Genomic DNA, 23,483 nt, shown 5'->3' with positions numbered 1-23,483 from the left:
GCTCCCAAGTGTCATTCTTCATTATGCTGTCATACTCCGCCTGCATAGCAGCCTTCCATGATGGATCTGCAAGTGCTTCTTCTAAGTCAGTTGGCTCCTTTACTTCTCTCATAATCTCAACCATCAAGGCCATGTTGACTATGTGAGCAGAAGCCCTCCTTTGCTCCTCTATTCTCTGAGACCTCCTTGGTCCGTCTGCCTTCTCCTCAACAGATGCAGGCATAGGATTATTGTGGTCATAGAGCTGCTTCACCCAGCGCGGCAATGGCTTTTCCGGTGGGGTGATGTCAGGTTGGTGAACTTTTTCCTCATCATCTGAAGATGATGCTTCCTCCTCCTTAAGGATAGGGATAGCTCTCGGGACAGGTTCATAGTGGACTACTTCTTCGCTTGATGATAAAGTGGAAGACCTTGCCTTCTCCTCCTCCACTGTATGCGGCTCCTCCTTGAACACCACATCACGGCTCGCGATGATCTTCTTTGCCTCTTGGTCATATAACTTGTAAGCCTTCTGCTCATCACTATAACCCAAGAAGATACATTTTCTGCTTTTTGGTTGTAACTTGTTTCTCTTCTCATCTGGAACATGTGCATAACATTCACATCCAAAAATTCTGAAATGTGAGACAGATGGTTTCTTACCAGTGTAAGCCTCATGAGGTGTTTTTCCCTTGAGAGCCTTTGTATAGCTCCGATTTAGAATGTAGACTGCAGTATTAACAGCTTCAGCCCAAAAATGGTTAGGTAATCCCTTGCCCTTTAGCATGCATCTTGCCATCTCCACAATGGTGCGATTCCTGCGTTCCACAACACCGTTCTGCTGAGGTGTGTGAGGCGTTGTCAATTGACGCTTGATACCTTTGCTCTTGCAAAAGCCTTCAAACTCCTTTGAGTTGAACTCACCACCACCATCTGTTCTAAATTTCTTCACACTTTTCCCTGTTTCATTCTCAACAAGTATTAGCCATTCTTTAAACTTACCAAAAGCTTGAGCCTTATCACGAAGGAAGTACACCCACATCTTCCTACTGTAGTCGTCGACAATCAGCATAAAATAAGAAGATCCCCCCAAGGCCTGTGTAGGCATCTTACCACACAAGTCAGCATGCACCAACTCTAGAGGAGCATGTGCTCTATTCTTGCTTTCTTGTGGAAATGCCTTTCTCTGTTGCTTGCCCATCATACAAGCTTCACATGGTTCCTTCAATTCAGTTATTGTAGGTAGGTGAGCAACCATACCTTGCTTTTGCATCTCCTTCAATACTGCAAATCCGATGTGTCCAAACCTTTCATGCCAAAGCTTACTTGTGCCCACTCCAGCGGTGGCTGTAAGAGCACTTAGCTCATACAGGTTGTTCCTTCTTTCTCCTTTGCCAACAATTGTGCCAGCACTATCAATAATTTCTGCACCTGTCTTCTTGAACCTCACTTCATGACCAAGATCAGTTATGGCAGCAACTGATAAGAGATTTCTCCTGATTTCGGGAACATACAACACATTTGAAAGCTTTTTGACTTCACCATTTGCAGCAACAAAAGAAATAGTACCTGTGCCCGCAGCAGGGCATTTAGCATCATTTCCAACCGTCACAGTGATGGATTCTTGTAGAGGCTGCATAGAACTGTATAGACCTTTCTTGTTGGTCATGTGACGGGAGGCCCCACTATCCAACACCCAAGAGTCAGTGGTAGATTCTTCTTGCGCCGAGGAGCACACTTCCTCAATGGTCGCCATGAATAATTCCAACTCTGCTTCAGCCGTATTGGCTGTCTCTTTCCCTTTAGTTTTAAGGGTACCATTCTTTTCATCTGCCTTCTTGACACGACAATCTGCAATCGCATGTCCTTTCTTCTTACAGTAGAAGCACTCTCCTTGAAACTTCTTCTTGCCGCCCTTTTTCTTTTTGTCACCATCATTTTTGGTGGAGGAAACACCTTTGCCTTTTGCATTGGCAGAGAATGCAGCATCTCCATTGTTGCTTCCTTCTCGGGCTTTCAGCCTCAACTCCTCCTCCATTAATAATGCACAAAACTCCTCAAAAGTCAAAGCTTGAGGTCTCACCTGAGTATTAAGGGCAGTTACTAGTCCATCAAACTTTTGTGGACAAATCCGAAGACACCTCCGAGCTAGCTCTTCGCTAGTCTTTTGTATCCCAGCGCCAGCCATCTGGTCGCGCAGATTCTTAATCCGAGTGATGAATGCTTCAACCGTCTCTCCTTCAGCAAACTTCTCCGCTGCTAGTTGATTCTCCAAGTTTTGAATCCTTGTTTGGTTTCGTGTTTCATACTGACTCCTTAGTACATTCCAAGCCTCTGACGCTTTGGTTGTATGCTGAATCAGAGTCAAAACACTGTCAGAACAGCTTGTAACTAAGGCACACAATGCATCTGCATTCCTTCGTTTCCAAGCTCGTAGAAGATCTGCATTCGGAGGAATCATCACACTAGGATTTGATGGGTCGGGGGTAGGCTGTGGTTCTGCGTCAGTCCCCAGCACAGTCTCCAGAAGCTCATAAGAATCAAGGATAGTTGTAATTTTGAACTTCCACAAGGTGTAGTTTGTACCATCTAACTTGCCTTCGCTGAAGGTTGGTGGACGAATCCTCAGTGTTTGAATAGCCGGTACAGCAGCACCACCTCCTGCACCGCTTCCTGATGCGCCAGAACTGCTTCCCGGAGTCGACATCGTTTCTCTTTGCTGTTGAAGCCTTTGCCTCTTGCACGCTCTCCGATCTCTAGAGCCCCCTGGGCTCTGATACCATGTAAAATATTACACGGCGCAGCGAACAGAATCTGAGAAAGAGATAGAGAGTACACAACAGATAAGAGGAGAATCAGTAAAATTCTTTAACTCCAAACAACTGATACAAAGATGGCTCTGTCCACCCGTGCGCTTCCAATGAATGAAGCTTAGATGGCGATCTAGACAGAAGATAGGTGAAGAGCTTAAGGCTAGCTGGAACAACAACTCTGACTGGGTGAAAGATGAGTGTAAGGTGGCTGCGAAGGGGTTTAGCTTTTATAGCCCGCGAAGGTCGTTAGGTCGGCCTGCTGACCGACCTACCATATGAGCCTCCACTAGTCGGCCAGGGAATATTCCAGGGAATATTCCCTTTACCATCGGGCCGGGGGCGCTGCCCCCGGACCCCCGCCAGGGGGGCCGCTGGCCCCCCTGGGACCCCCCAGCCAGGGGCCGCTTCCGCGGCCCCCGGACCCCACAATAGGGGCCCCTTTTAACTCCCTTACCACGCAACTCAATGCAATGTGCCTCGAGTTGCTACCAGCATAACCACTCCGTCTAACCCAAAGATTAGACCCACAACAGTCACCTTTTTGCCATCCGGTCACATAGACCTCATCTGATATACAAGTCAGGACTCAACCAATGTCCGGGCTCACATTTGGCTTCTCCTCATAATGGGGGCCTTACAACTTTGAGCACCATGGATCATTGGTAGCACCTAATGAGGGTGGGGCATTGATCATATCTAACAAGATCCTCACCGAAGAGACATCTCCTTTGAAGAAGGAGAATTGGTCTATCTTAAGGTGCCTGAACAAACTAAAACCATGAAAACAGGATGATGTCCAAAGCTTTCACCTAGGTATTGTGGTCCTTTCACGATACTTAAAAGGGTGGGAGGACAGGCTTACAAGCTCCAACTACCTGCTGGTAGTAAAACACATCCAGTTTTTCATGTAAGTAAGTTAAGGAAGAAGCTGGGTGATTTGGATAATCTAATCTTAAATGATAATATTGAGGGGCTATTAGATGACCAATCTAATCCACATGAACCAGAAAGAATATTAAATGTTCGTAACAGACGAACAAGAAATACTATTTATCAAGAATATTTGGTCAGATGGAAAGATTGTTCAGAAGAAAGCTCAACATGGGAGCGAGTAAGTACCCTAAGGAAAAGGTTTCCCACTTTACAGTTGGACCTTCCAAGTATCGTTTTTGAGGACGAAACCGATTCTTAAGGGGAAGGAAATGTTACATTAATAAGGTAATTTATGGGAGACAGGCGCGAGGGATGACTGTCCAGGGGCCTTGGGCACCCGAACGGGGTCAAGGGGAGCCTAGAGAGTAAGAGAGTCTAAGAATAGTAGGACTCACTTGAAACTGACGGCTGGCAGAGGAAACGGGAAGAGAGGAGCCAGCACTCATCTAGGTGAGGTTGGGAGGTGAAAGAAGGGATCACTCGTGCCATTTCATACACGCCATACTTCATACTTGACGGTCGTCAGGAGTTTAGCTACTACTCGTCATACACGCTATAATCTATAAATAGACAAGCTGCCCCCATTCAGCCTTAATTCCGTTTGTGCAGGTTTCACACTCTCCGGTGCAGATTTCAGCCATCGGTTTACCTTCACATGGCTGTCCAGCTTTCGGGACTGTTGCCAGCTCTCCCTCCAGCCTCGCAATGCCCTGGTGCCTTCTTCCAGCTGTCGCCCATTGTTTGGCGCTATCCCTCCTGCTGCGCTTGGCCCTGTTCTGCTGACAACTCCCACTGCATGAGCAATGTCTGGACGAGTAGCCACCATAGCATACATAAGAGAGCCACAAGCTGATGCAGAAGGGACTCCCTTCATAGCATTGGCTTCCATGTCATCTTTTGGGCTGTTGGTTTTACTAAGCTTAAGGTATGGAGGTAAGGGTACTCCGAGAGGCTTAGCTTCAGCCATGTTAAATCTGTCCAGTACCTTTTCAATGTACTTTTCTTGAGATAAGAACAACAATTTCTGCGTTCTATCCCTACGAATCCTCATGCCCAATATATGCTTTGCATTCCCCAAATCTTTCATGGAAAAAGCTGATTTCAGCTGATCTTTGAGAGCATCCAAGCTAGTCTTTCTCTTCCCAGCTAACAACATATCATCCACATACAAAACAAGTATGATAGGGCTGGCATCTGTATCCTTTTTCATATACAAACAATGATCTGCATGGCTGCGTGTAAACCCATGTGAGAGCATAAAAGTGTCAAACTTTTTGTACCACTACCGTGGTGCTTGTTTCAGCCCATTTAAGCTGCGTTTTAGTTTACACACCAACTGCTCTTTTCCAGGAACTACAAAACCCTCGTGCTGTTTCATGTAGATCTCCTCATCAATGTCACCATGCAGAAAAGTTGTTTTCACGTCCATTTGGTACAGCTCTAAATCCAATACAGCAGTGAGAGCAAAAAGCACACGTAGTGTGGTCATCTTCACGACAGGTGAGAAGACCTCCTGGAAGTCAATCCCTTCCTTGTGTGCATACCCTTTGGCAACCAATCTTGCCGTGTACTTGGGTTTTCCATCAACTGTCTTTACTTTGTAAACCCATTTGTTTGGAAGAGGCTTTCTTCCTTTGGGCAACAACACAAGATCCCAAGTATCATTAGCATACAGAGATTTAATCTCTTCCTGCATAGCTAGCTCCCACTTATTGCTGAATTTGCATGACTTAGCCTCTTTATATGTTAGAGGCTCACCCTCATCAGTAAGCATCACATAATGCAAAGAGGGGTCATACCTATGTGGCTGCCTTCTTAGGCGTGTAGACCTGCATGCCCAATGATCTACATTCTCAGGAATCGGATCTACATCTAGAGGCATGTTATTTTCAGCATTTATTGGCTGCTGTAAGCCATTTTCAGCATGCTGTTCATGGTGTATAGCACCTTCATTTTCATTTCCAGCACCTGCATTTTCATAATCAGCAAGTCTATCTTGCTGTCCATGACCTCCCTGTGCTTCTATTTGCTGTCCATCATCATCTGGCTCAAAGATAACCGGCTGATCATCAGTTTCAGCCTGTGGTACAGCACCATGAGGCTCATCATTTGAAGTAATAGGTGGCTGCGAATTCTGAAATGTGACCTTTTTCATGTCTTCATCAGAGGCTAAAGTACTTTTCAGCAACTTTGCCTCATTAAACACAACATTACGGCTGCGAACAATTTTCTTGGACCGAGGTAGCCACACCTTGTAGCCAAATTCACCCTCATCACCATAGCCCATGAAAATGCCTTTGGTGGATTTCGGGTTAAGTTTATTCCTCAGCTCATCTCTAACATGCACAAAAGCATCACAACCAAATATTCGTAAATGGTCATATGAGGCCGGTTTGCCAGACCAAACCTCCTCAGGAATGCCATTATTTAAGGACCTGTTTGGAGAGCAGTTGCAAATGTGAACCGCGGTTTTAAGTGCCTCTCCCCAAAATTCATGAGGGAGATTAGCAGTGGACAGCATGCACCGCACTCTCTCACATAGAGTCCTATTGTATCTTTCAGCCACACCATTTGAAGAAGGGCTGTAAGGGGCTGTAAGCTCCCTCTTGATCCCATGCAAGTCACAAAAGGACTTAAATTCATTAGACGTGAACTCACCCCCATTATCAGTTCTCAAGCATTTCAACTTTCTACTTGTCTGAGTGGTCACGAATGCATGAAAAATTTTAAAAACAGCAAACACTTCACTTTTCTTTTTCAACAAATAAACCCAAATCTTCCTGGAATAATCATCAATAAAAGAGGCAAAGTATGCAGCACCACCCAACGATTTCAAAGGCATGCTACATACATCAGAATGCACTAAGTCCAATACATTTGGCTTACGGGAGACACCAGAGTAAAAGGAATTTTTCATTTGCTTTCCAAACTGATAGTCATTACAAAAATCAAGTTTAGAGCCTTTTCCATCAACCCTCTTCAAAGAGGTAAGGACATCAAGTCCTTTCTGGCTCATATGGCCTAATGTCTTATGCCATAACTCCAAATGACAGCCAATTTCAGCAATTGCAAGAAACTTGCCATTCAACGCTTTACAGTGCAGACAATACAAAGTGCCCTTCTTGGTTCCTTTAGCAATCAGCATGGAACCCCTTTTTAATTTCCACAAACCACCACCAAACAGTGTGGTGTAACCATGCAAGTCAAGCTGTCCAACAGATAGTAAACTCTTCTTGATGCCAGGCACATATCTGACATCTTTCAACACAAGTTCTTGCCCATTATCCAAAGACAAGTGTATGGTGCCAATCCCATCAATGCTGCAAGCATGATTATTTCCAAGGTAAACCTTGCCATAACAGCCTGCATCAAAAGTAGCAAAGCACTCCAAGCATGGAGTCACATGGAAAGAGGCACCAGAGTCTACAATCTAAGTCTGAGTGACACCATCATCAACTGACAAATGTGCATCAATCACATCAGCCTTGGTGATCTGCATATCCTGCATGTGACATACAAGGGCATCATAATCCACTGCACATAATACATCAGCCTCTGCATCTGAGAGCTCCTCTATGACAACACTGGAGGCCACATTGGCCTTTTCCTTGCCTTTGCCTGCCTCAGATGCATCTGTCTTTTCCTCTTTCTTCTTTTTGTCTCCTGCATTCTTCTTTCTCTCTTGTTCCTTCTTGTAATACCTGCAATCAGGCTTCTTGTGGCCCTTCCGACCACACTGATAGCATGTAACATCACTCTTTTCTTTTCCTTTGCTCTTGCTCCTGCTTCTCTGTCCAACATTTGCATTTTTCTTTTCAGCCCTGCCTCTAACATTATAAGCTGAGTTGCTGCCTTCTCCACTAGACTTACGTCTAATTTCTTCATTCAAAATCGAACCCCTCACACCATCATATGTGAGATTGGGGTTATTACTGAGAGAAACAACCAAAGTCTCCCAAGAATCAGGCAATGTTATGATAAAAAAGATCGCCCTCAACTTATCATCAAAATCCAAACTTGCATCCTTGAGCTGATTTAAAATGCCAGTAAATGCACACAAGTGCTCAGCTGCAGGCTTGGACTCATCCAGCCGCATATTCACTAACTTGCGCATTAAATGTACCTGATTAACAGGTGTGGTGATCTCATAGGTAGTTTTCAACTTCTCCCATATTGCATGACCAATGTCTAAACCCTTAATGTCTGTCAAAATGTCATCAGTGACACCCATCTTTATATAAGCCACAGCCCTTTTATTGACTTTGGCCCAATCCGCCTCAGACATTTGTGCGGGTTTATCCATTTGCAAAGCATCCTCACAATCCTTTAAGAACAGTATGCCCTGCATACGATCTTTCCAAAGATCAAAGCCCTGACCATCAAATCGCTTGATTTCCATCAAACTTTTAATGTCAGAACTGGAAGAAGTTGCAGCCATTTTATCACAAGTACAAGTGTAAATGCACTGAACTGCAAGAGCACAAGCTAAATCAGCAAATACACTGCTGTTCTTGCATAACCAGCAATAATCCTCTGCTGTTTTTACATAAACCAGCCACTGCACAGGCAAATAATGCAGAAATTTATCAAATTCTGCACAAAATCCCAAATTTCCAGGTCCAAATGTGCGCAAATGTCAGCCAAACTGACTCAGCTGAGAAAAATTACATCAATACATGAAAAGCCCCAATTTTTCTTGGTTCAATGCCAAGAAATTTTACTCGGATGAGCAAAATTCCAACAAATTTTGAAAAATCCCCAATTTAATTGAGGTCAATGCGCACAATGTCTGCAATTTCTGACATAGATGTCACTGTCAAGCATAAACAACATCAAAACTGGAAAAAGCCCCAAATTTCAGGCTCAAAATTGCACAAATCTGCAAACTGTGCCTGTGCGCATGAACCGGGGCTTGTGTAAGTGTGAAAAATCACACAAAAGATTAAAAAACTGTCGTGACCTGATTTTTCAGGTCAAAACTGACTGCCGCCTGTTTGCGTGAACTTTCGGCTGACGATTTTGACCTGTCGACCTGTCGCCTGCTTGCGTGAGCTGTCGCCTGCAGCTGTCTGGTCATCGCCTGCTTTCGTGAGCTGTCGCCTGCAACTGCCTGGTCATCGCCTGCACTCGCCTGGTCAGAAAGTGACGAATGAGCCCTGTCGCCTGCTGGAGAAGCAACGAACTGACCTGTGGCTTGCTGAGAAACTGTCGCCTGCACTCCTGTGAGCTGTCGCTGGTCAAACACGACCTGTGTAAGCCCGCTGGTCAGACACGACCACTCCTGTGAGCTGCCAGGTCAAAAACGACCTGTGTATTTCGCGCGAGCGAACAATGGAGATGTCTCGCACGGACTCCGAGGAGCGCGAGCACCTTAACCGCAGCTCTGATACCAGTTGTTGGAGCGCGCGGGTAGCGGAAGCGTGAAGATTTGCAGTAGAGGAGGTGAGCAAGTGAGTGAGAGTGAGAGTAAGAGTGACGAATCAATTTTGGGTGTACCAACAATGTGTTGGTACAGAAAGAATAAAATGTATTTATACTTAGGGCCCGTAAGGGTGCATTCACATGTACAACATAATACACGTGTAAAATACACGGAGGTGAATAAAGGACCTTTACATCCCAATATTGGCTGCGTTTATGGTGGTAGTCCTCCATCAGGCGACCTTTAGTACCCTGCGTTGTGGTCCTCCATTGATAGGCGACTGCTGGTTGATACTCTCCTCTATTAGGCGACACTCTATCTGCTGTGTTTGTAGCCTTCTGGGGCCACCCTTTGCCCTCTGCATCTTCTACAGCTTGCGTTTGGTTCTCCAGCAGCCTTTGGTACCATCATTTTGCAATTTCCTCTCTCTTCACACTCCAACTGGTTGTCACAGACTTGGGATCTGTCTCTAGTGGACGTCACTCTCCGACATTGCTCTGCCCTTGAGGACACTGTACACTGTTACATTCATTTACAGCATTCATTCACTTCAGAGTTGTGTTCCCTCTCTCCCTTCTTTTGTTTGTGTTTGAGTTTTGAGTTTTGTGTTTAGGGTTCGAGTTTTTCTCTCTGTGTCTACATCTGTCTCTTTGTGTTTCTGTCGTGGTTGTACACTCTGTATGTTCTCAGTGCAAACCCTAGCAGTTTTCTTCACAACGTTTAGTGTTTGCAGCCCCAAAAAGGGGCATCACCCTAGACTAACTGTGCCTATTTATCAGCCACTCTCTCATTCATTCCTTATGGCTGATCCTTTAGTCCGTCACTCCCACTCTCTCTTTGTTAGTCTTTTGACACTCTCTCTGCTGTCACGAGGATGTGAAAATTTGATGCTTTGCTTATGTTTAATCGACATTTGATTAAAGGATTAATCAAATGTGTAATTAAAAGATGCACATGTGTTGCACATGTGAGGTGCAAGCTACTTTTTCAGAGTTGAAGCCCGAAGGACGTGTGAAAAAGATGGGTGTCAAAGGCAAAAGTTGTAACAAGTTACACTTGTTAGATTCTAGGTGAATTTTGGTGTCAGTTTGCCCCTAGGACCATTAATTGGCCATTAAGTGTCAGTGGTGACACTAGGAACTAGGCATTAATTAATGGATTAATGCTTGTCCAAGGGTCAATTAATGCATGGGACCACTTTGGGTTGCAAATGGCCTAGCCAATTAATTTTTGGATGGGCAAGGACAATTTTTTGGGCATGGATTAAGGGCTGAATTAATTTTTAGAATTAATTAATTCTGAAAATTAATTAAATGGCTGAAAATTGCTGAAAATGGATTAAGAAAGCTGCCACTTGGCAAAACTTTCCCATGCAAGTGGGGGAAAGGCTAAATAGGGCTGAAGGGAGAGGGAAATCTCGTTTTTTCATTTTGGAGCTGTTGGGAAGAGATGTTGGACTGGTCAATTTCATAAATTGATTTGTGTACTCACGTATACTGAGGTTACGTTGGCCAAGAGTACCACCGTCTTGGCAACCACTCTTTTTCCACAGGGGACACAAATACTTGAACCACATGCATTTTAAAATCTTCCCAGTCAATGAGTTGATGATTCTCTTGATTGATATGGCGCCACCATGTGTGGGAAAATCCTTCCAAATGGAGAGAAGCAAAGATTATTTTCTAATCATCAGTGCGGGGATAGGTATTGAAGTAGGACTCCAACTTGGACATCCATTTCTCCAAGTCAGATGGTGAGGGAGATTGCCCATTGTACTTAGTGAGGATGATCTTGTCATGTAGATCACGAGGGCCATGCTGCCCATGAAACCCTTACTGTCTATACATCCCATGGTAGCCATACATACCTTGTTGTCCATACATACAATGTGGTGCATTTATCCCATGCTGTCCATTATAGCCATGCTACCCATGATTTTTTCATATTGGCCATTGGTACCATACTGTCCATGATGGGGCTGATTCATATAGGTTGCATGGGGGCTCCTAGGGAGAGTGGGGGGATTTCTACCAAGGGTGGGAGAGGGCCTCAGTGGGGTGTTGGCTACATGGTTGATGGGGGAGCTCAACAAAGGCTCATCATGCGCATGAGAGGGTTCACCAATCTCGGAGGTAGAAGAGGGTATTTTCTTAGCACCAGGTATGCCTTGTGGACCATGCAATGGCTCCTGAGGTAGTGGATGTCTAGATTCATACCTAGAGTCATTGGCCTTCTCTTCGGATGAAGCTGTAGCTAACTGAGAAAGAAGAGTCGTGAGCTGCTCCAAGGTCTATTGATTCCTCGAGCTTGAGAGGTCCATGTGCTCAATCACTTCATCAAACTTGGACATCATTTGGTGGTGGTTTGTGACCATGTCATTATGCAGTTCCATGTGACGAAGCAGTCTTGTGCCAAGCTTGGTTCATCATTCATGGAGGTTTGGGAGTCTCTAATCTCCGTTTGGAGTTCCTCAAAGGCCTTACTTTTGCCTTTTTGGCTAGTGATTTGGATGTAGTCCACAAGACCTGCTATCAATAAATGGGGTGTAACTTTTGGTAGGAAGCTCCGATTGGTGAGATTTTTAATTCAAATTGGAGGGGAAAAAGTCCTCTTCGAGATGATCTATTAATCTTTTTGAAAGAAAATGATCAGAATTTTTTGCAATGGAATTATTGTGCTTGTCCTGGAGCGGTCTGTACCGTGTCCACAGTGACCCTAGTGCACAAAAATGGGAATAACTTTCAAACTATAGCTCTTATTAGGGAGATTTTTGATTCAGACCAGAGGGGACGTGCCCTCTTTGAGATGAGCCATAGGGTTAACTCCCAAATGCAATATATAATTTTCTGTAATAGGATTTTTATGATTGTCCTACTTGACTGTGACCAAAAACATTGTATGTCTCTTAGTGCAAAAGCATTATATGGATGAGGCATATGTTGAGAGGCATGATCAACAGCATGAATAGTATCGTGAGCATACTAAGCACCATCCCAAGCATCATTGCATATCCATCTGCTCTGTTATCAATGCATAAGTGAAGTTTACTGCCATACATTTCTTTTGGCTGCATGTACTTCAAGTGTCATATATGGGTGCCGTTAGTATTGAAAGGGTGTCCAAGGGGGATCATTGCATCAAGGGAGGTGGTGATCATGGAAAAGTACCTACACCTGCATATAAGTATTTGGCTTCGGATCACCGAGAGGTGGGCAAAGTTTCCCCTAGGCCGGGTTGTGCACCCCTTTAGGGTCTTAAGTGGTAAGAGACTTACTATCAATAAATGGGGTGTAACTTTTGGTAGGAAACTCTGACTAGTGAGATTTTTCCTTAGCCAAAGTATATATGGCCTTGGATAGGGGTTACCTTGGCAGTCCAGTGACTCACTAGCTACTACTTGCCCACTTACAAAGGCTATTACTCGCTTTGAGGCTTATCCAAGGCACACAAGACAAAGATGGGGATTAATATCAGTCAATACAATTGATTCAGGATTAGCTATGATGCATGCATACAAGAGGGATTGAACTACTAAGCCTATACAATCTTAAATTTCTCCAACAAAGGGATTAAGCTCAGCAAGTGGATAAATATGAGAGATTAAGATCAGATTGTCATACCTCTTCACTACTTGGAGAAGATGATTGAAGCATAGCCCATCACAATGCCCATTTGCTCCATCAAGCAAGCCTGGTTGGTTGGAGAACTCCCTTTCGAATGCTTCCAATGATGATGAGGGCTCTCTTTTATTCCTAAGCTTGACTTCAAAGAAGGAAAGCTTCAAATGAAGCTTTTATGACTGCCCACAAGAAGCCCATGCATGTTGATCTCCATAACTTCAATCCGGGTAAGAAAGAGGCAAAAATGGTGAGGGGTCTCCTAAGGGCTGAGCTCCAGGGGTTGTGGTCTAGATCAAAAGCTTGAGCTAAGTTGTAATGGCTGTCCACAGGCAGTGTACAACAAGGTGTTCAACTGAGATCTCAATGTCGGAGGAGGAAGTGCCAAATCTTGCTGAAGGAGGGTTCAACCCTTGCCCCAGGGGCTAGGAATGCCAAGGGAGAGGCCAGGAGCTGAAGCAAGAGGCAAGAGGAGGCCAGGGGCAGCTTCGCAATTTGTGCCACAAATTATGGGCTGCTACTTGGAGCCCAAAGCAAGGTTTCCCTGGCCTCTAGGGTGTTCAGCTTGAAGCTCAGGACTAGGGGAATTAGTTCTTGGTGGTGGTTGATGGCCCGGAGGAAGCTGGAGCAAGTTGGGAAGGGTTGTAGGAGTTGGTAGCCATGGTAGCTTGCAGGAGAGGTGAGAGAAGGAGGGATGAGGCAAAAAGTAACTAGGGTTTTGCTCTCTTCTAACTCTTGGAACTCTAAACTTGGCCTGGAACCCCTAAAATTTGCATGAAAAGAGGTGACAACCTACTATTTTAACCATTTTACCTCGAGATATGTCTGAGTCTCCAGTCATAGCTCTTGCTTGCTCCAAAAAGCTGAGGTTAACTATAGTCCTTCTTGTTATACATGTGTGTATAAGCTGAGTAACTAGGAGAGAGGAGAAGAGCTAAAGAGAGAAAGAGAGCAAGAAGAAGAGAATAGAAGACTAGAAGAGGAGAGAGAAATATAGAAAAGAGGAGAGAAGGAAGGAGAAAGCCATGGAAGTTGAAGATGAAGGTAAAGAGTATGTTCTTGATAATAACTAGTTGCCCTAATCTGGGACTCTTACACCTTATATACCCCGGTCAGTGTGATTGGGTGTCTAACCCCTAGTTTCTATGTATCTCGCTTGTTACATTTCCTATTTTGCAATCATCATGGAATCCTTTTGAGGGGGGATCTTAGGATAGAAGTATAGCAAGTTAAGATATTTCTTGTAAAGAGATAAGGATATGCAATATGTGGACAAAAGGATCCCATAATGATCTTCATTGTAAAAATCTTAGATATAAAATTAAGGGCTCACCTACCCCATTCAATGTATCATGTATATATACAGTTGCAAATAATGAAATAATAAAATTGTAGTTCACTCTACTTTTTCATACTCTCTCTATCTCTCTCCATACATTGTGCATAGTGTCTCCTCATCTTCTTATCTTCTAGCCTATCTTTTTTAGTTCGAGATGATACAGTAATTATGAGTCATGACATTACAATTGACACCTTTGTCAACAAGAGTATCAATAGTATGTTCCTTTTAATTGTTAACTCGATTCTAAGATATGCAATGGGTATAGCTCTTCATCTTTGGGGTCCAATCTAGTAATTGTGACACCACAAATGGCAATAGTGGTAGCACCATTGGTGGTTTATATAGTAGATGTATTGGTGGATAATAATTTTTTACGTGACTACCATTGAAAAATCCTATGCCTTCACTGCCAAGTATCTCAAAGCTCGACATTGTTGGTCCTATGAATTGTATGTATGCGAAAAGGACCTGGGCCTCTAAACTTCATCTTTGTCTTATGGCCTTTGGTAGAGTAATGCAACATGAGGTTTACAAAACACTGTCACACAAATGCCAAAGTGTGCCCAATTTGACCCAAATCAGCCCTCAAGCAAGAAATAACAACAATGCACAGTTGTACCAGACCTGCCTCGTAATGCGTGCCCTCATAAGTACAAATAACAGCAACTTAATGTCGATTCTCACCAAAATTTATTGAATTTCTCCAGAATTTTTTGCTAAATCTAACTGTAACAGCAATTAAAAGCTGCTCTATTGCTTGTTTGCTGCCTTGGAATGCGTGTCGGGCAAGAGCCCCAAATTTCTTCCTAAAATTTCAAAGAAATTGAAGAAATTTGTACCTTACAACTTGAATTTCTGCAGTAATGTCATCTTGGGATGTGTGCCAACAGCGAATAACAGCTGAAATCTGCCTCGCGATGCATGCCAAAGCCTTTAGGACAAAAAGCCCCAATTTCTTGCATAAATGTTGATGAAATTGTGCAATCTCGGCATTTCCAATAAAGATTTTACGTGGTTCTACAAATATTGGGCAAAAGCCTCAAAATTTATGGCGAGAATGTCAGAAATTGTGAAATTTCTTCGAGTTAGTTGTCAATTTAAACTCCGGGGGTGGAAATTGACACAAGTCCCAAAGTTTGGGCAGCACAAGCTGAGATTCAAAAACATATGGCCAAAATGGATGGGAAATTGCAGAAATTTCAAAAAAACCCCAAATCTGAAAACTAGGGGTTCTGCACTTTTTAGGTTTGCAGAAAATTGCAGAGGCAGGGCTGAGAATATGGTAGGCAGAGGTGAGAAAATAAGGGCCAGAGCTGAAAACAGCAGCAGCTCCTCCAAAACAGTAGCTCCTTGGGTGGAGAGCTAACTAACAGCAACAAGACCTTAGGTGGGTAGCACTGATTGACGGTGGCTGAACTGAATTTGTGTGTAGAACCTTGCTTTGATACCAAATGTTGGAAAATGACAACCAGCTTTGGAGGAGAGAAAAAGGAGACAATGAGAGTGTGATGAAGCAAAAGAGTAGAGTGTACTTGTTGAATTGAAAGAATGAGAATGAAAGGTATAAGATAGGTCTAAGATAGACCTAGCTCTAACTCAACTAGAGTTAATTGACTCTAACTCTAACTCTAAGAGTGGTGGCACAACTTATAACTTTAGTTGTGTTCACACTAAGAAGTGAAAAAGAACTAAAGACTAAAACATTGGGCATTGCCCATAGAATTGGTGAATTCTAACCTCTCTCTCCACAGAACCTGTAGGTGATGATGTGATATAATGAGGAGGGAGCTGGGTATCTAGGTTAGGCCTCACACATGAACTATTTGAACTACTAACGCCCTCTCTCATATCATGGGTGATTTGATTCAATATGATGATACATTGATAATGACTCATCATAGTCCATACAATATATAACCACCAGAGTAGAACCATGGATACCCAAGCAATGGGTGATCAGGCCACCACCAAGGTGCCTTGGTGAGAACTTGATGTCGATGTCGATCGTACCACATAGAAACATGAAACGGGGAACGGGGACGGGGACGGGGACGGGAACGCCAAACCTAGGGAACGGGGACGTGGGAACGGGAACGGCATTTAAAAAATCAAAATTCATGAAAAAAATTTAATATTTCACTTATAATCCATGTGGACTCTGGAGTGTTAAAACTTAAAACCAAGGTATATAATCCACAAGGACAAATTATTTTAAGTTTTAACTTTAAGATATCATGCATTATTCTAAAACTACTCATTAGAAATTGAATTGCAACTTACAAGGCTCAAGAGGTAAGCTATTCAATTATAAATAATAAAATCCATAATACATATGCCAAAAATCATAAATGATAAAACAATGAACAATGAACTAAACTTTAAAGTCTAAGCTAAATAGTAAAAGAACATGCCTATGGTACCATTGCCAAAAAACTTAAAAGATTACAAATATGAAATTGAAGTCTAATCTTTGAAAGAACATGCTCATTGCCCCAAAAAAGACTACAAATATAAAGTCTAATCTCTAGACTGAAGCAAAATGCGGCATGCCAAAATAGCCCAAAGGGCAACTGCAAGAGTGCAAGACTCAAGTACAAATATAATATCGGCATGGCACAACTGTCAACAGCCCAAGTGTCACAGTGTCATCAATGATCATAATATCATATATAATGTAAATGTGTCATGACTCATGTATCATGAGACTCGTGATAAGTAAGCTAAATCAAAGATCATGATCATGATCTGAGGCTGCTCTAGCCACTCCTGAAGTGCCAGCCTCATCATCATGTGTACCATGAATTGCTGCATCTCCCTCAACATCAGCATGTGTCTCCTCTTCTTGCTGCATCTCCCACTCTGTGAATGGATCAGGCTTTGTTGTCATACTGTTACATAACATCCTCAAATTAGCACTAACAAATACTAGATCGTTTGCCCTCTCTACACCAAGACGGTTCCTCTTCTTTGAAGCAATGTAAGCGTAGGTACTCCACAATTGCTCCAAACAAGAGGAGCTAACTGACTGACTCAAAATACGGATGGCTAGTTGCTGCAACTCAGGACCATCCGAACCATAGTCCTCCCACCACAAAGCTGCCCCAATCTTATAGCGATCCTCCTGTGCATCCCCACAACCAAAAGAACCCCGAAAGGTCCTATAACATGAAAGTTGATCTCTGATCTTTCGTCTAGTGCCATGATCAGGCACTAGACGAGACAATATAAGTCTCCATGCATCCATAACCTCAGTGTCATTCTCCTGACCTTTGCCCTGGAACTCAGGATCCACAACAAATGCAGCTGCATGCATGGGTGAGCTATAGGAGTTCCACCTCGTCACAACTAAATGGTGTATTTCCTCATACGCCTCATCATTTGGTGCCAACTCCTGCAACTTTTCATTCAGCCTATCCATAGCCTCATATACCTTGCCAATGCAAGGTTGCATAGCATCCATAACCCTCAATAAATGTACAATGGGTGATACCATAGCATCTATCCGCTTTACATCATCCCAAAAAGTGGAGCTATTTGCTTTCTCCAAGCATAAGATACTTGTAGGAGTATTTGCCAATGTTGATGAGGTAAACTCATCACTAAGAAATAACTGCCTCAAGGCACCACTACATTCTCTTAACTTGCCTAGCATCAAGAAGTTAAAGACAAATCTGGTATCAGACTATTTTAAAAGTGTCTTCTTCGACCGCAAAGAGAAGTGATGGCGAAGAAACTGGTGATTCAAAACAAAGCTAACCATTTGAGCTCCTTGCTCTATGACAGGTGCAATCCATGACAGGTTACCAATATCCTTTAGTAGGTTGTTCAAGCAATGAGCCATACAATATGAAACTGTGATATGCGGATAATATCCCTGAATAATAGCACCTGCTGCCCTATTTGCAGGCTCTCCATCTGCAACAAATCCCACAACATGCTCTGGGCCAATAAGCTCAACACCTGTAACCCACTCTGCTGCAAGTACATCTGCTGACTTTCTTGTCCCCGATGCATCATGTGAAGATATGAAATACATTTCTCCACGAGAATAAGCAATCATACCATGAATGGATCGCTTGCGTGTATCACTCCAACCATCAGCAATCAAGGAAACTCCATTTTTAGCCCACATGCTCTTTCTAGTCACTGCTGCTTGCTCAACAAGGCGCTTTTCCTTGTCGAGCAAAGTGGTGCGTAAGGTCTCTGATGATGGAGGTACATACGAAGGGCCATACTCACCAATCTTCTTGCACATCAATTTAAAATACTCTGACCTGGCTGCACGAAATTGAATGTGGTCATGATAAAAAAAGCGTGCCACTGATGTATCCACCTCTTCCTTCTTCTTGGGATCCCAACTAGCATCAAGTGTGCTTTGTCTACGTGCAACATGTGGCGTTGTTGATGCCATGGCCGATGTAATGCCTGCAGTAGGTGTGGAGGTAGCACTTCCTGATACTGACCCTGCTCTAGATACATCTGATAGGGATGGTGTCACAAAAGTTGCAGGGTCAACTGCAACACGTCGTGGTCTAGATGCAAGATAAGCTTGTTGACCTGCTACACGGTCACGAAGCTCCCTTTGCTTCTCCAAGGTCACATTTGGACAAAACTGCACCTTTGAATTTGGCTCATGTAGGAGATGAGCTCGGACATGATTATGCATAAATATTAAAATGGAACAAGTGGCAATTGGTAGTCCATATTCTAATATTTAAGGAACTTTGAAAAATTAAAATCAATAAAAATTTGAAATACAAATGCTCGGGTCAATGGATTACCTTGTTTGCTCCACTAGTTCGCTTGTATGGGCAAAGCTTGCAAGTCCATGGTCGAGATCCTCCACCACTCAAAGGGCGGTCAGCATTTACTTCTTCCCACCATGACCAATCATCAGACCTTCTTCCTCGACCACCAACCCGACGAGCGGGGCGGGAAGATGAAGCCATTTATGATTTCAGGCTGAAAATTGAAGGTTCAAGAGTCGAGAGAAGGAAAAATTGAAGGCTCGAGAGAAGGGAGAAGGCTCAAGAGTCAAGACTCACTCAAGAGTCTAGAGAGAAGGGAAAGGGAGAGAAGGGAGAAGAAGAAGAAAAGAGGAGAACTTGGAACTTGGAAAAGAACTTAGAAGGAAGACTCAAGAGAAGAGGAGAAGAAGGAAGAGAAGGAAGAAGGTTCAAGGAAGAAGGAAGAAGAGAAGGGAGAAGTGAAGAGAAGGTAGAAGGAAGAAGAGAAGGAAGAGAAGAAAGAGAAAGAAGAGAAAGAAGAAGAAGGAAGAGAAGGAAGAGGTTGGAGGTGGGAGGAGAAAGAAGAAGAAGGAAGAGAGGGAAGAGAAGGAAGAGAAGAAAGAAGAAGAAGGAAGAGAATGAAGGTGGCTGGCCGCTGGGGGCAGGATGCAGGCGGGTCCCGGGAGCAGGATGTAGGTGGGAGTAGAACGTGAAGAGCAGGATGCAGGATGCAGGCGGGAGTTTGGGCGCCGGGCGGGAGTAGAACGCGAAGCGCAGGCGGAAGCAGAATGGGGGCGACTAGGCGCAGGTAAGTTTTGCCTGCCACATGGCGTTCCCTGTCCCGTTTCAGACAGGGAACGCTTCCCTGTTTGAAACGGGACAGGGAACGTTCCATCATTTGGAAACGCGGTCCATGACGGATACATTCCGAGGACGGCGATTCCACGTGCCGGGGGGTCGTTCCGGCCGTTTCTTGTCACTATGTCGTACCAGCTCCTAAAAATAGAGAAAAGTCATAATAGATCTTTTTGTTTATCAGCAATGTCTCCTAGTAGCATACAAGACTAGCTTGTCAAAATTGCCACTAAATAAATGTGACCATGGATTCCCCACCTTTGGCCAAGATTGCCAAAGTGTCTTCTCATGTGAGCTCGGATTAGGAGCCAATCCTACTTTGTCAAAGAAATAGCTCATCGTGAACTTGGATACCAATCCTAGCTTTAGGATTTGAATCTGCGAGAGATTTCGGTCGATGCATTAGGAACGTCCCTCTCTAGAACCTGTGCATTCGTATAATTGTATAGATGAGACTTGGTTGCTCTATCTCACCACCTCTCACACTCCCTCTCTGGCATTGGAGAGCTGTGAAGGATGACCGCATCACCTGGACTAGAAAGTAGTAGAGAAGAAGGAGTAGTCAAGTGTGTCTCTTAGTCTGAAGAAGTGGATCCTTGTTGCGGCTTGGACTTCCCCTTGGCCGGAGGATTGGAGTTGAAGTCTAAGGAAGAGGATGACTCGTTTGAGGAGTCAGTATTCCACTTCTTTGTCTTCTCCTTCTTCTTCCGTGAGGTTGGTAACTCCTTGTAGTCCTTCTGCAAGTGTCCCTTCTTACCATAGTGATAACACTAGGCCTTCGACTTGTTTTTCTTGTCACCCCTCTTTGAAGTTGTAAAAGCCTCACTGGAACCTCCATAATGAGATGGAAGCCTCCCTTGTAAATGCAAAGATGCCTCATGCTCAAGTAGCATTGAGGATATATGTGTTAAGCTCATGGGTGTAGATGATGTCTGCGCCCTTGAAGCAATTGCCACTCCTTCAAACTTCGGGAAGATCTTGTAGAGTACCATTCCCACTAGATGTGTCGCGGGAAGGGCGGATTGCATGTGTTGAGGCTAGTCTTGTACCTGCGTAACACGGGGCGAAAATGACTAAATGGTGTCCTTTGGCTCAAACTTCATTTGCTGAAGTTGTTCATAAAGGGTTACAACATGCATGGGGGAAGGTGCCTTGTACAACATCTAAAGCTTTGACCATATTTCTAGTGATGTTTTGTAGAAGGTAACCATTGGTAGAATTTCTTTAGAAATACACAAAAGCAGTGTAGAATATGCACGTGCATCGTCTAAATCCCATGTAAGCATAGCTTTCTCATGGTTGTCCTCATCAAAATCTTTAGGAAGAGGAAAAGGATGCTGAGACCGAGGAATAGCTTCACTGACAATGTACCAAATCCGCTTCTACAAAAACCAAGCTTTCATCAGAGCACTCCATGTAAGATAATCAGGTCCATGTAACTTATCATTTGTAGAACAAACCAACAGCAAAGACTTCACAAATGAGAGTTCACATGCAATGTAACCAAAAACTTGATTGGAAATGAAGGCCAGCTATTGCAAAATGAAGAAAAACTAGTCAAAAACTGCCAAAGACAGCAAAAACAGAAAAATCTCTCTAGAAACCTAGATCTTGTAGTTTGATACCATGTTAGAAGTGAAGACAAGTGTGCGCGAGGATCGAGATAGAGTATAGTTGAGGTATGCGCAGTGAGAGAGAGAGAGAGGAAGAGGGTGAGAGCATGACACTCAAATGTGTAGGTACAATGATGAAGTGTATCACTTTAGGTTTTTGATAATATATATAAAGTACATGTGTAAGGGTGTGTACATACCCGAAAACCGTTAAGGGCATTGTGAGCCTTTATTCCCAACAACCTCCCACCAAGAAGTGGTGCAACAATGGAAGCATAGACAAGTGCTAAAATAATTTGCTGAACACAAGATAGAAGAGAAAGAAAACAGAAGAACCGTGCAAAAGTAGAGAACTCAGAGATGTGCTTGGGAAATGGAATCCATATACCAAACACGAGAATGATGCATACAATAGCGAGTCTTTGGCTCCAAGGCACTAGCACCAACTCCCTCTCTCCATAGATGTTGTAGGTAATGATGTGATAGAATGAGGAGGGAGTCCGGTATATAAAGAAGAAAATAATGCCTACAATAGGGGTAGGTCGGCCATCATAAAATACCCCAAATAAGCATCATAATAACCATAATAAAATGCCTAAATAACCTAGTCATGCCGACTCACACATGAGCTATCTAAACTACTAACAATAGGAGGGGGCAGCAGCCTTTTTGGTGGTCCTAAGCTATAGGTGATAGCTTCCATGATTGTTTGAGCAAGGCAGCAATAGCTTTTCAGCGTTTCTAGTCATGAAACTCTAAAATTTATCTCTCTACAACATTCTCTCTAATCCCCTAGCCATCTCTCAAGTAATCTTAGCATTTTACAGCGGTTTGAGGGCCTAGGATTTTGACAGCCGCTTCGAGATGCTTGCTCGGAATTGAGAGCTTAGGATTGGAATTCTAGTAGCTGAAATTGAGGAATTTCAGGGAGATTCAAGAGGCCAGCCACCCAATATTAGATTTGGGGCTGAATTTGTCTTTCAAGGAGCAAGGTGAAGGCCAATCCCCAAGCAAACCAAGGGGAAAATTGGTTTGGAGGCTTGTTGGTCAGTATTGGCAGTAGGAGGCATGTGGATTAGGGGGAGATCAAAGGATCTTAGTTGTACTCCTTCCGTTTGCAACATAAGATAAAGAAATACTGCAAGGGGCGCCAATTTTGGGGCCAACAGGGTGTCCAATGTCCAAGATTAAAGTGGTAAAGTGTGCATTTTCAGTTTACGTGAATTTTATGCTTGCTGTAATTATTGCTTAATTAGGTTATCTACTACCCTATCTGAGGAAGGCTGGTTTCACATCCCTTGCATGTCAAGGACGAGGAAGGGGACGGCTGGGTGGTGTTCACATGGGTATTTTCTCTTACATATACATACATATTAATTTGATATCTCCCACACATTGTATTGAGGTTTTATTCATTTTGAAAGTCCTAAAGTCTCCTATATATAATGACTTGGTCAGTCCTTCTGAAATTTGATGGATTGTTTGTGAATCATGTCATTGAAACTGTATGCTGATTTGGGTTTGGCCTCTATATACACATCCCAGGCTCGACACTTTGGCACTCGTCCTTTGGCATCTCATTGTGTAGACCTCGAATGTGAGCTATTGTCCTTGGAGTGGATGAGAGACTATGTATTCACTATGCTGGTGGCTGCCATATCTTTCATGTTGCACCCTAGTTGATTCCATTCCATTATCTTGTGTTCTTTGCATTATGCTTTTATGTTGATGTTGATCTTGTTCCTTTGGTTTCACATTGTGCCATTTTGACATAGACTAGACTTCAATTTTTTTGGTCCAATGATACAATTTTAAGGCTAAACTGACATTCCCTTGATAACTGCATAGGTTTTTTTGGTGATAACTCATAGGTAGGATCCCTCTTAAGCTAGGGTCCTTGTGTCTTTGATTGTCCATGTGGTCCAATTGGCCTACTGACTGGCACTCATTTTGAGGAAATTTTTATGTGGTTGGAATAAAGTTTCTCAGTCCAGTCAATAAGCCTCGTAGACTGAAAATATAAATTGTGTTATTTTTGAAAGGAAAGCTGTATGAATAAACTATTGAAACTAATGTTTGTCTAACATTAAGTCTATGAATATGCATTTTCTTTCTTCATGAGAGGTAGATGCTGTTAAGTTCCAACTCACATGGATGTTGATGCAACCCAAAAGTAATCCAT

At 43.4% G+C, this 23,483-nt stretch overlaps 1 protein-coding gene and 1 pseudogene across 2 annotated transcripts in view; one reads left to right on the top strand and one right to left on the bottom strand.

Moving 5' to 3' along the window:
• Positions 1-23,483, top strand: part of LOC148017756 (protein TRIGALACTOSYLDIACYLGLYCEROL 2, chloroplastic-like) — a 54,478-nt gene that overhangs the window by 15,456 nt on the left and 15,539 nt on the right. The window lies entirely within an intron of this gene.
• On the bottom strand, positions 16,699-18,705 carry LOC148017757 (uncharacterized; annotated as a pseudogene).

Source organism: Lygodium microphyllum, chromosome 21 (assembly GCF_053477565.2).
Source record: "Lygodium microphyllum isolate KBCC chromosome 21, Lygodium_microphyllum_v1.1.10, whole genome shotgun sequence".
NCBI classification, from domain to species: Eukaryota; Viridiplantae; Streptophyta; class Polypodiopsida; order Schizaeales; family Lygodiaceae; genus Lygodium; species Lygodium microphyllum.
Note: the sequence above shows the minus strand (reverse complement) of the source record. Positions and strands in the feature narration are given on the sequence as shown.